The sequence below is a fragment of the Orcinus orca genome, chromosome 9 (genome assembly GCF_937001465.1).
Source record: "Orcinus orca chromosome 9, mOrcOrc1.1, whole genome shotgun sequence".
Taxonomy (NCBI): domain Eukaryota; kingdom Metazoa; phylum Chordata; class Mammalia; order Artiodactyla; family Delphinidae; genus Orcinus; species Orcinus orca.
In genome coordinates, this window is record NC_064567.1 from 40,055,458 (window position 1) to 40,067,556 (window position 12,099).

Consider the following 12,099-nt stretch of genomic DNA (forward strand, 5'->3'; position numbering starts at 1 on the left):
TTCATGTCATTATTCCATTTCTAGTTCAGCATGGATGCAATGGATTCGAGAAATTTTTCTTGCCTGAATCATACCCTTTGTTCCCTACATTTAGTTTTCTTTGGTTTCTGAGTGATTCTTGGTCAATTCACGCTTACCTTCATATTTCATTTCCTTCTACAAAAAACCTTTAATTGCTCTACAGTTGAGAAAACAGATGTTTGCCAATAATTAAATATTTTGTTTTTTAAAACGGCAGCTGCCTCTGCTTAATGTCTTGAAAAATATTAAAATCCACAGCCCTGTTCTTTTACTGTATGTGTGTATCTTAATTGCATGCAAGACTGTTACTGGAGCACCAGGGCAAACAAACTCAAAATCCAAATAAAGGGATTTTTATTTAGAATATCAATTTGGAGGAGAAAAGCTAATTAGGGCTTGATATAACATTTAAAAATCCAAATTATACAAACATTAATGTTCTTCCCCAGCTACATTTGATAATGATGTATTTGTTGTCTACTTAGCATTCAGTTGGCACGAACTCATAAATATATACATAGTGAGCGAATATCCATTTTCTTCCTTCCCAGGATGGAAAGTCTTTTGTGTGCCAGGCACTCTGCTAGACAGCGTCTCTGTTCTCTCGGAGCTCACGGTCTCGGAGGAAGATGAAATCACACTGATGAGTGTATAATTACAAGCCAAGGTGAGTGCCCTGAAGACAAGGAGCAGGGTCACAGGAGCTTCTCTGGGGTGAGACAGTCCAAGACAGTCCACACCTTCCAAACCTCTACACTGTGGTCCCTGGGAAATCTGTGAAATGCCTGCCCTGCCTGTGCTCACACTGAAACATTTTCCCTGCCAAATGCTTGAGGCAAAAAGTTTGATAGACCTGACCTGGCCAGAATTTTAAAATTCAGTTAGAAAGTCCTTGCTTCTGTGGTTGATACTGCAATGCATCTTATTTTCAGATTTTTTAAGTTTTTTAATTTTTTAAAAAATAAATTTATTTTTGACTGTGTTGGGTCTTTTGTTGCTGCGCATGGGCTTTTTCTAGCTGCAGCGAGCGGGGGCTACTCTTTGTGGCAGTGCACGGGCTTCTCAATGCGGTGGCTTCTCTTGTTGGGGAGCATGGGCTCTAGGTGCACGGGCTTAGTAGTTGTGGCGCACGGGCTTAGTTGCTCTGCAGCATGTGGCATCTTCCCGGAGCAGGGCTCGAACCTGTGTCCCCTGCATTGGCAGGCAGATTCTTAACCACTGCACCACCAGGGAAGTCCCTTATTTTCAGATTTGAAATGAGAAATTTCATCCAGGTGGCTGCCCACCTACCAAGGCTTTATTTAGAATGTTTGGTTTAAAGAGTATCTGCAGCAAAGAAGGGCCTGGAACAAGCACCAGAGTTAAATCCACTGTGGCAATGGCCAGGCAATGTGGTAGTGCTCGGCAGCATGCCCAGTGTTGCCTGGACAACTCTGTCTCGCTTCACCATTGCTCACAAACTCCCTTTGCATCCCATGTACACACATACACACACACACACACACACACACACACACATAACGCTTACATCAAATGCGTACTATTAATTAGAATCATTAGGAAAAGATTGATAAAGCAAGAGGTGCTTGAGTCCATCCAGGATAACTGAAACCCAGGGAAGGAACTGAATGAGAAGAGTGAAAATTTGGCCTTTTGACAAATACACACGGTCAAGGTAAACACTGTATCTGGGAATGATTGACTGGGCTCCCGGTTAAGTGAGTTCATGTTAGACACTTGATGACTTCACATGGGGTAAGTATTATCTGACCAAGCTGCAGAAAAACACAACTCAGAAAGTTAAGTCTGTTAGCAGAGAAGGGAGGGGAGGAGGGAGGGAAGGACAGCCCAGTCCTCAGGGTTATTTCATTTCTCTTTGAATGTTCAGTTTCAGATTTGAACCCAAGTCTCTCTGACCTCAAAGCTCTACATTTTCTGCTAAAGTGTAAGCATGCAACAAAATCCCCATTTCCAAAAGTCAGCCCTCCACATAAACTCAGTTCATGCTGATTTCAAAAAGCAGAGGAAGTTTTAATGGTTTCCCATGACACAATGAAAACACCAAAACTCCCAGAAAGGCTTTCACGGCCTCCCACCCAACAGCTCGACTATTGATCTGCTCTTACTTTCCACTTCCAGGAAAAGCTCTAGTCTGCAGCATTTCATGTTGTTGGCTGTCTCCCTCTGGACGTCCCTTTCCCACCCACCAAAGTCCTTTGTGTTCTTTGTGTCCCTGCTTCTACCATCCCACCTGCTGTAGGAGGGCTTCCCAATTCCCTTCCCAATTCTTGTCACTCTCCCTGGGCTTCTGTCACCTGTCTCATGTCTGAGGTTATCTTCAGCCATCTGAGCATCTCTCTACAGACTCAGCACAATGCAGGGCACAGAACTGGCTTCGAATAAATATCAGTTACATTGAATTTAAAGACGATGGGTCTGTAACTTTATTTGCAGCTAATCTTAATATCCTCTGGAGGTTTCTCCTGGAAAATGGGAAAATAACATTTCAATGATTAACACAAAATTCAGAGGGAGCAAACCCAGCATGGCTGTCTTGTAAGTGGCTCCTGTTACTTCCGGGACCTGATTAAGAACTTGCCTGCCCAACCAGATTATGTGTTTATGTTAGACCCAATTTGAAGGATGAAATGATGCTGGATAGAAAAAGTCCCATTGATTTTCTTTCATGTGCCTCAGCTCAGCAGCTATGCCTGGGTGCCAGCCATGTCCAATGTAACAATAACCAGAGGCCTGGGTGTTCTGAGGTGAGCTATGGGCTTGAAAGGCACGTTACAGGGTCCTCAGTGTTTGCTCTGGGAGATGCACCTGCTTAGATGCCATTTGAACTACCAGTTTCTTGATAAATTGTCCTTGTACAGCTCCAGCAGACCCCGGGGGGCTGTCTGCACAGCCCTCAGGTTGATGGCTAGCAGACCTGCTCTGCAGGACTCTAGAAATGCAGCTCCTTTGTCTTCCTTAATTCCTTAATTGGCACAGAGGAGATTCCATCCTCCTGGGAAGGCCACAGAGAGACAAAGAGCAGCCTGGTAAAAAAAGCATGCCGCCCACTGAAATGATACCCATTTATTCCATGAGCACTTACACCCAAAAGGAAACAAACATAAAATTACAAAGTAGTTTATGCCTTTCTCCTTATTCATTATTTCCAACATTATTCTTCACAGCCACATGCTGCCTTCCTTTAAAAGGCACCAAAACACTTCTCAGATGTTGTCTGGACACAAACATCCTGAACAAAAGAGCAGAGGCTGCTGAGGGTCATATCCTGTCCCTGCTTCAACAGCCTTCTCCAAGTTCAGCATCATTTGAACATGAGGAAGGAAGAAAATGGTAAAGAGAGGAGGTAGACTGGACAGACAGGCAGATATAAGGACCTGACAGAGACAGCCAGAAAGAAAGACAGAGAAGAGAGAGACGCGTGGAGAGAAAGGGTGTGTCCAAGACAGCCTTCACCCGAGTGAGTGCCAGGGGCTGTGCTGGGCTCAATGGCATCCAAGACCTTTTTTGTCCTCCCAAGCACCACTCCCTCTGCTCCCCTGCTACACTTCCCTCACTCTTCCCTCCCCCAAAACACATCGGCCCTCTAAGATTCGGGATGCCCAAGTTGGACCCAGCCTGGGATGGCAGTGACAAGGAGACGTTCCACAGAGTAACAGAGTAAGAAACAGACTCAAGAAAAGAGAACATGAGAAAATAGCCATGGGGAGAAGAAAAGGAAGAGAGAGAGAGAGAGAGACAGGGTGATGCTGAGACAAGGATGAATCTCTCTGGGAAGCCATTTTCACATTACAAAGTAAACCTGCTGGGAGCAGGCATGGGGAAGGTGTGGGAGGGTTATCTCCCCACGTTGCTTCACCTACGCTGGGGCCAGACTCCCTGAGAGGTGCAGTGGGGGCCTTTTCTCTGTCCCTTACTTTGTAACTAAGATGCCAACCACCCGTGCTTTCCAAGTTCCTCAGCTTTTAGGGCTCACCCTGCCTTTTAATATTTAAGTGACAGTGGCTTATATTTAGGAAATATATGCTTCAGTCTATAGAGTTCAACTGTCATGATGCCCTGCAACTTATATGCCAATGGCTCCTCCAAAAATAAGGTGAATAATAAAAATTTAAAACATACATAGAAAAAGAGAAATACAGCAATTGTGGCTAAATGTTAATAATCCTTGACTCCATGTAGTGGGCTTAAGGAAGTCAGAGTGCTATTCTTTCAACATTTCAGGATGTTGAAACTTTTCAATTAATATAAAAGGTTGAAATATCTTTTAAAAATAATAAAAAGCAAGGAAAAAGTTCATGAAGGCCCTTGCCCGGTGAGTGGGTAATTGCCGCACTTCCACATTTCTCCCAGGCGTTGCTTGCTGTGACTTTCTGCACCTGCCAAATCCTCTCATCATTTTCTCCTCAGGTTTGCTGATGCTCCCTTCTCTACAGCTGACACAGACCAAACACGGAATATGAGCCCTTCTTCCTTGATTCCCACAAAACTCCCTACACAAGGCAAGTGTGTGCGATCACTTTGACCAAAGATCCTGGGGCAATGGTTGGGGGCAGGGCTTACGTTACAGAGCATCAAAAGAATACATGAAAATGGAATATTTTTCTTTTTAAAATTAATTTTTATTGGAGTGTAGTTGCTTTACAATGTTTTGTTAGTTTCTTGCTGTACAGCAAAGTGAATCAGTCATATATATACATATATCCACTATTTTTTGGATTTCCTTCCCATTTAGGTCACACAGAGCATTGAGTAGAGTTCCCTGTGCTCTACAGCAAGTTCTCATTGGTTATCTATTATATACACAGTAGTGTATATATGTCAGTCCCAATCTCCCAATTCATTCCACCTCCTTCCCCTCTTGGTAACCATAAGTTTGTTCTCTACATCTGTGACTCTGTTTCTGCCTTGCAAATAAGTTAATCTCTGTCATTTTTCTAGATTCCACATATAAGCGATATTATACAATATTTGTTTTTCTCTTTCTGACTTACTTCCCTCTGTATGACAATCTCTAGGTCCATCCACGTCTCTGCAAATGGCACTATTTCGTTCCTTTTTTAATGCCTGAGTAATATTCCATTTATATATGTACCACATCTTCTTTATCCATTCCTCTGTCGATGGACATTTAGGTCGCTTCTGTGTCTTGGCTATTGTAAATAGTGCTGCAGTGAACATCAGGGTGCATGCATCCTTTCAAATTAAGGTTTTCTCTGGATATATGCCAAGGAGTGGGATTGCTGGGTGATATGGTAGCTCTATTTTAAGTTTTGTAAGGAACCTCCATACTGTTCTCCATAGTGGCTGTACCAATTTACATTCCCACCAACAGTACAAGAGGGTTCCCTTTTCTCCACACCCTCTCCAGCATTTATTGTTTGTAGATTTTTTGATGATGGCCATTCTGACCAGTGTGAGGTGATACCTCATTGTAGTTTTGATTTGCATTTCTCTAATAATTAGTGATGTTGAACATCTTTTCATGTGTTTGTTGGCCAACTGTATGTCTTCTTTGAAGAAATGTCTATTTAGGTCTTCCACCCAAAAAATGGAATATTTTTCAATCAAACTTATAAACACCATTTTCCTTTATGGTTTTAAAATGAGTAATGCACTTTAACATCCTATTCTTGAAGTCATATTTTCAATAAAGTAAGACAACTGAAAGGTGGCCATTGCTATTTCTAGAAGTTCCCTGGCCAGTCCTACTACCAGGAGGACCAGCCTAAGGTTGTTTGTTGCTTTTCTTTTCTCCTCAAGGCCCAGCCTCCCATCACGCACTCAGCTGATTCCCTTTCCTCCTCCACCCCCTCCCTCTCTCTGTCCACACAAACTCTGAATTCAACTCAATTTCTCATGCAAAGCCACTCATTCTCTCTATATTCTGTCCCCTGCCTTCAAACCCTGTGTCTATCTGAGTGGTAGGAGGGAGAGCTACACTCAATAGAGCCACAGATCTATTAATTCATTTGGTTAAGCAAAAAATCATTTGCCCCCGAGAGCAATCACGTTAGCAGAGGGCAAAAGCATAGATGCAGTGTTTGTTTAAATAGCAATTAGAAAAATTGTTGCTACCCTGAACCGTGGCTTCACCAAAGAACCCTATTTTTTTTTTTTTAAGAACCCTATTTAAAATGTAGCAAACACTCAGTAGCAATTTGTATGGGAACTTTGTCTATTTGGCCTGCTGCAGAAAGGCAGTCCTCTTTAAAATGAGCTCTAGGAATGCTACTGTCATCATATCTTCCTGGGTCACTAGCAGGTGACAGGACAATTGAGACAATGTAAAGAAGACTACCCCTACCCCCTTTTCCCAGCCCAGTGATCTGCCCAACCATCATTGGTATTCTTGACTCAGCCCTCCCACAACAGCTCTATTCAGTCTCCTCAATTCTGTTCAGACTTTTTGACCTGGATCTCAAATCCTTTTGGGGGCCTTATTTTGTACTTCCTATGCCAGGGCCCTGGACCTGTTCTGAATCCACCCTGATCCTGGAAAATCTGCTTTCTGTGCATTGTCCCCACTCCATCTAATCTGTCTGGCTCCATATGAGCAGGATTCAGTGACCTCTGCCTTCATATCATTTCTGCCAGTCCCAATTTCCAAAGGTCACATGAAAACCTTGAGGAACATCATCCTTTCCCTGTCATTTCTTCCTCCAGTATCCCAGCTCCCACTGGGAGTTGACGTTTCTTCCCAGAGGCTTATTCCAATCCTCCACCTTTGAGTGGAGTGCACTCTCTGCCTTGCTTCTGGAACTTTGAACCATCAGAAAGAACCATGGAAATATTACTGGTCTAAGACCAGCCAAATGCCTCTTTGTTCTGAACAAGAGGATGTTGGAGTCGTTTGCTTGCATTAAAATGGAAATTTCAGGACAATAAGAAATAGAAACTTGCTCAAGGTCTCACTCTCCAATCCCCTATTAAATGAAGTACCAGGGGATATTTAAATAGCACCTGCACTCCTGGATAAAGGAGGGCTTCTTCAGCTGCAGACCTGCAGGGAGCCCCAAGCAGTGGGTGATGGCCCTCGAAGCAACCAAAACGCTGTGAGCAACCAGCATGACCCTTTCCAGGGCAGGGCAGCCATCTCTACCCTCTTGCTATTGCATCCAGGCCCAAAGGTATGATCATAACTTATCTTACCAGATTTGGGACAATATGGGGTAAATGTCATCCTAATTTTGGTAGAAACATAAAAGCAAGTAAGCATGATTTCTAAACAGATGGAATTTTAGTCTAGGGTTTGCAAAAGTTATATTCGCCTTCATTGTAATTGTAATTGCCTATAGAGTGGCAGGTAGAACTCCTTGTTCCTTTCCTAAAAATCTGCACCTAATAGCCTCAGCCTGTTAATCCTGTTTCTCATAATTGGGAAACACTGTCTGATGGACTCAGGGGTCTCCTGTAACAACCACATGCCAGCGAGTGGTACTGTTCTGAGAAGAACATCTGCCTTCCTTGAGGACCACACACCCTGGTCCTCTTACAGGTGGACACACATACTCTGCCTCAGGGACTAGTCTGGGGTTGGCAACATCTTCATCCTGGGCAATCAGAGCCCTACCCATGGAACTGTGTAACTTGAGCTCGCCAGAGACAGCCCTTTCCACTCTGGAGGTAAGATTGGGAATATGTGAGTCCAGAGCCATCAGCTGCTCCTGGGCCTACTGCCTGTCCCAAGCCCACCTGCAGGAGGAGAAAAGGAACCTGACACACACAAGAGAAGCAGAGGTGAGGGACACCGAGGGGGCCCGAGGTTCCAGTGACAAAAGTCCTTAGAAAAGTCGTGGGTACAGCCTTCCTGAGGCTCTGTTTTTAGGTTGTGGTTTTTTTTTCTGATATTGGTTTTGACTTTCTGAACTACCCTGATCCCTCCAATGTATCTTTTTTTTTTTTTCTAAGAAGATGTTGGGGGTAGGAGTTTATTAATTTATTTATTTTTGCTGTGTTGGGTCTTCATTTCTGTGCGAGGGCTTTCTCTAGTTGTGGCAAGTGGGGGCCACTCTTCATCGCGGTGCGCAGGCCTCTCACTATCATGGCCTCTCCTGCTGCGGAGCACAGGCTTCAGACGCGCAGGCTCAGTAGTTGTGGCTCACGGGCCTAGTTGCTCCGTGGCATGTGGGATCCTCCCAGACCAGGGCTCAAACCCGTGTCCCCTGCATTAGCAGGCAGATTCTCAACCACTGCGCCGCCAGGGAAGCCCACCTCCAATGTATCTTTTTATGCTTAGATGAATCTATTTGGTTTTCTAATACCTGGAACTCAAAGAATCCTAATTACCAAATGGCCCGTTATTTATCTTGATAATTGATATAATTACTATGTTCCAGGAATTGTGTGAGGCCTTGCGGAAATGCACATAAGTAGAATGGCTTCTCCTCCTACAGTACTCACCCTCCGGGGGAAGCCGCAGCTGGATAGCACTTCCTTCTCTGAGTTCCTGGATTTATCTGGGTGTCAACGACCCTTTCTGAGGATACTTTAGCACGCTCTCTCCACAGGAGCAGCAATGGCCCTTTTTCCATTTTATATTCCTATTATCTAGTGCAATCATAAAGACCCTCTGAATATTTTTTATGGGAATAAGTGAAATGCAATAATAATAACAACGAAGATGTTTTATAGTTTTCAAAGCCCTTTCAGATAAATTATATCAAATACCTAGACTATCCATGGGATCTTTATAGTAGAAAGTTGATGTTTATCAGCATCACAGCCAAATAAAAACATCCTGTAAGACCTTCAGCTTCCTTCCCTTTTCTTATCTAATCTTAATCTGGCTTTCTAAGGAGGCCTTCTTACTGGGAAAAGAATGAGCTAATGACCAAGAGCAGGGGAGGAAGGGTGATAAAAGCATCTGGTTAACTTGGTTGCATTTCCTGAAAATAAAATTAATTGGTTTCTGTCGAAGATGAATCTCAGGGCCTCAGGTACCTAACAACCTGATCCTCCAGTGGTGACCTAGGAAGCAAAGTTCAGGATCTGCAAAGCTGAGGCCCCGACACCTCATTCACTCTTTCATTCAACAAGTTCTATTGAGTGCCAATTATGTATCAAACATTACGGTAATTGTTGTTACTCTCCCCACTCTCCGTAGTTTACAGCCTAGTACAGTGGTTCTCAAACTGACTTGTACCTTGGAATCACCAGGAGAGCTGATACCTGAATCCCATCCCCAGAGACTGAAATTTCATTAGTCTGGGGTGTGATCTGGATATCTGGAGTTTTCAAATGTCCCCAGGTGATTCTAAGTGTGTCACCAAGGCTGAGAACCACTGGTGTAGGGAAAGAGAAAGATGCATAAGCAGGGAATTACTAGCAAGATTTAAGCACATGATGCAATGGGGCCACGTGAGACCCTCTCTGCCCAGGCTTGGAAGACCCTGAGAGGCTTCCCGGAGGAGGCAACAGAGACCTAAGGGGCCATGAGGACTGGCCAGGTGATGATGTTGGGAAGATGGGAGAAGAGTATTCTGAGCAAAAAGAACAGTAAATGTCATAAGAAAGTGCCCTGAAGAGAGAGAGCAATCCTGGTGTGTTAGATGAGAATAGAAAATGGCTTTACAGCAAAAGGAGGGATAGGCAGTGATAAAAATTGAGCTTGAAAAGGTGAGCAAAGGTCAAAACACAAAAATGGAAGTTTTGGGAAGTAACTCGGAAGGCAATGGGGACACGTGACAAGGTGTGCCCCAGGAGAATGAAAGCATCAGCTGTGTTAGAGCCAGAACCCTCATTCATCGGAATAACTGTGATGGCCACACCTGTAAATAGGACCAGCTTGGTGGCGTGTTAATGTGGCTTTGTAATTGTGTTAATGATTTATCCTCCCTTTTAAAAATCTTGTCTATACCTAGTCATTGTGTGTGATAAATTTATAGGCTTCTTTTTCTCCCCACGAGATCAAAGCCACTGCATCATCTCATTAACCTTCACCACTGGAGAAGATGGTGAGGTAAATGATATCATATTAGGGAAAATTTTAAACACTTAAAATTTAAAAGACTTGCCAAAAACTCAGTGTGGTAAACTGAGAAAATGCCATGTTCTGGGGCTGCTTTTTCTGCTGATTCTTAGGCTCTGATTTATCTGTGAGATGACATTGTGGAGAGAGGGGAACAGGTCAGCTTAGAGCATTTCTGAAGAGCAGGGTAGCACCGAGCTTCAAGCTAACCCGCATTTAGAAAGATATCAGAGGGGAACGAAATTGCTTTTTGCTCAGAGAAACTCTTCCGGTTTCAGTTCCAGGGGAAATAGTTAATTCATGAACTGAGCTGTGAGAGAAATGAATGCACTGGTTCCCAGAGGAAAAGGGATCTGGCCATCTCGCCAACTGCTAATACAAATTTTAGGCTATTTTACATTTGCCCCGAATGCTAGATGAGCTAGCTAGATATTGCTTATCTAAAGCTAAAACACTTTGGACTGGATTTGACGGGTAGATTTTTGCTAACTCAGCCACAACATGATGAGGTTGGCCCATTTATTTGGTTTTGAAGCGGTCGACTGTGTTTCCCAACAAACTGGCAGCTCTTGTAGGCCCCCATCTGATTTTCTGCTGCTCATGCCTGAAGCTCCCTCTCAGCCTGATCACCTGAAAAAGGTGGTTCAAGTTCATCTTTCGGTTCCAGCTCTGAACTCAGTCCATTGCCTGAGTTCAGACAAAGAGGTCAGAGTGTGGATTAGACCAGTACTTCTCAAACTGTAATGCATGTACTCCCACATCACCTGGAGATCTTGTGAAAGCGCAGACCCCACATGCTGCATTTCTGACAAGCTCCCAAGTGGTGTCGATGCTGCATGTCCATGCGCCACACCTTTTTCTCTACCTGTTCTGAAGCTCTGAGATCTCTCCTCTCAAAAGCATCTTCCCCGTCAGCCTGCTTCAGTTTCTGTTAGTAGAGCATCTGAGTCTTAAAGGCCTTTTGCCCTTCCAGAGTCTCCTTTTTAAAACACTTTCCCTGGAGGATTAATATTTGATGCTGTGTCTCAGCTAAGAGTATCAGGGATTAGGTTTCAGTTGGTTGAAATACAAACCAAACTGGAATGAGTCAGGACTGTAGATATTAAAGGGACAAAAGCAGCAGGGAACAAAGAAAGGGACTCATTGATGATACATTCTTCCCCAATTAAAGGGAAACTAACAAATGAAAACCAAGCCACTCTCCTTGCCTTCAGCAGAGTTTCAAACCAGAGAATGTTACCTAGAACACACTGGAAAGTCATAACCTTGGAGGTAAATCCCACTCTGCCCTAGGCTTGGGATTTAGGGCAAACTATGTAACCTTCTACATTGGTTTCCTAATCTGTAGAATGGAAATGACAGTACCTACTCCATCCACCCCAAGTTATTGTGAGGGTTAAATGAGATATCTAATCTTAGCTATTGCCAAGCACCTAGTATGGTGGCCCTAATAGTCACTCAAAGTATAATCAAAATGTAACAAACAACGCTGTTGAGGTCTGCAAAATTCAGATTAGCAGAAGAGCTCGAGAAGGACTTCAGGAATTCAATAAGCTTCAGTTTGGGATGCACAAAGGAAATACACATCATCATGTAATTTGTCCTCTTGTATCTTGTACTCCATCTCAGCTCTCCGCCTGCGATGATGCCTTCCTCGACTCCTCCTTTTAATGATTGTGCCTATCTCATTTACTCCTAGATTCTTTTTCTAGGGAAATGCATATTCAAGAAAGAAAACAGCCGGAGGAATTATTACAGATTCTTCTTGGTATACCTTACTTAATTAGAAGAAAACACTGAAAATCCATTACTTCACTTGCCGTTTACTACCTGATGTTGGGCAAATAACAAACTTTCCCACCCTTGGTTTCCTGCTCCAGGAAACCAAGTGGAAGCAAGAGCAGCTATCCCAGACGGTTGCTGTGCAGCTAATATGGAATATTATTGTACATGGCCCTTCAGTCATTGAAAACTGCAGTCCCTTCTACCCCAAGCCCCCTTCAGTGTCCCTTCATCCCATGTGTCAAATGGACTAGTCCGTTAGAAGCAAATAAACCAACCTAAACGTTGATTCTAACCTTATTGCTTCT

At 43.6% G+C, this 12,099-nt stretch overlaps 1 protein-coding gene and 1 long non-coding RNA gene across 3 annotated transcripts in view; one reads left to right on the forward strand and one right to left on the reverse strand.

The window, feature by feature from the left end:
* The window catches only part of LOC125965492 (uncharacterized), a 105,427-nt gene extending 95,627 nt beyond the window's left edge, over positions 1 to 9,800 (forward strand). For both annotated transcript variants that reach the window (XR_007479430.1, XR_007479431.1), the window contains 2 exons: positions 582 to 688; positions 4,450 to 9,800. This is a non-coding gene — a long non-coding RNA (uncharacterized LOC125965492). The remainder of the gene's footprint in view (positions 1 to 581; positions 689 to 4,449) is intronic.
* Positions 1 to 12,099, reverse strand: part of LOC101281825 (probable G-protein coupled receptor 141) — a 186,816-nt gene that overhangs the window by 100,449 nt on the left and 74,268 nt on the right. The gene's annotated exons all lie outside the window — the stretch shown is intronic.